Source organism: Rhagoletis pomonella, unplaced genomic scaffold, assembly GCF_013731165.1.
Source record: "Rhagoletis pomonella isolate Grant_MI unplaced genomic scaffold, Rhpom_1.0 Rhpom_scaffold_00273, whole genome shotgun sequence".
Classification (NCBI taxonomy): domain Eukaryota; kingdom Metazoa; phylum Arthropoda; class Insecta; order Diptera; family Tephritidae; genus Rhagoletis; species Rhagoletis pomonella.
Window position 1 is genome coordinate 99,095 of NW_023458828.1, and position 612 is coordinate 99,706.

Below are 612 nucleotides of genomic sequence, written 5' to 3' on the forward strand. Positions count from 1 at the left end.
CCGTTCTTCAGCATCTCAAAAATTGCATTAAGACTGTCATCTCGGTGTTGGGCGTCAGATAATTTCGCCAAAAGATTGTTCTCCTTTTGCAGTACATTTACAGCTGGATTGCGGCTTAGGGCGTCTACGTGTCGCATACTTGCCCCTGCACGATGTTCTACCCAGTAATCAAACTCCTCTAGTAGAAGGGCCCATCTGGCGACCCGCGTTGTTAAATCCTTCTTCTACAACGTACACTCGAATGCCTTGCAGTCAGATACGATTTTAAATATCTGTCCGAGCAGATAGATACGGAACTTCTTCACAGCGTTAATGACAGCTAGAACCTCCAGCTCATAACTGGAATAATTTTTTTCAGCACTTGTTGTACATCTGCTCATATAGAACACGGGATGAAGTGTATTGTCTTCGTCGCAGACTTGGAGAAGTACCGCGCCATAGCCTTGTCTACTGGCATCCGCATGCAGCTCAGTTGTAGCCCCATTCTTAAAAATTCTCAAAACAGGCTTCGAAGATAAAGCCTTCTTTAGATCATTTAGTGCAGCTAGCTCCTGATGACCCAACTCGATACGGCCCTCTTTTTTAGTTAACTCAGTAAGCGATTTCGCACGC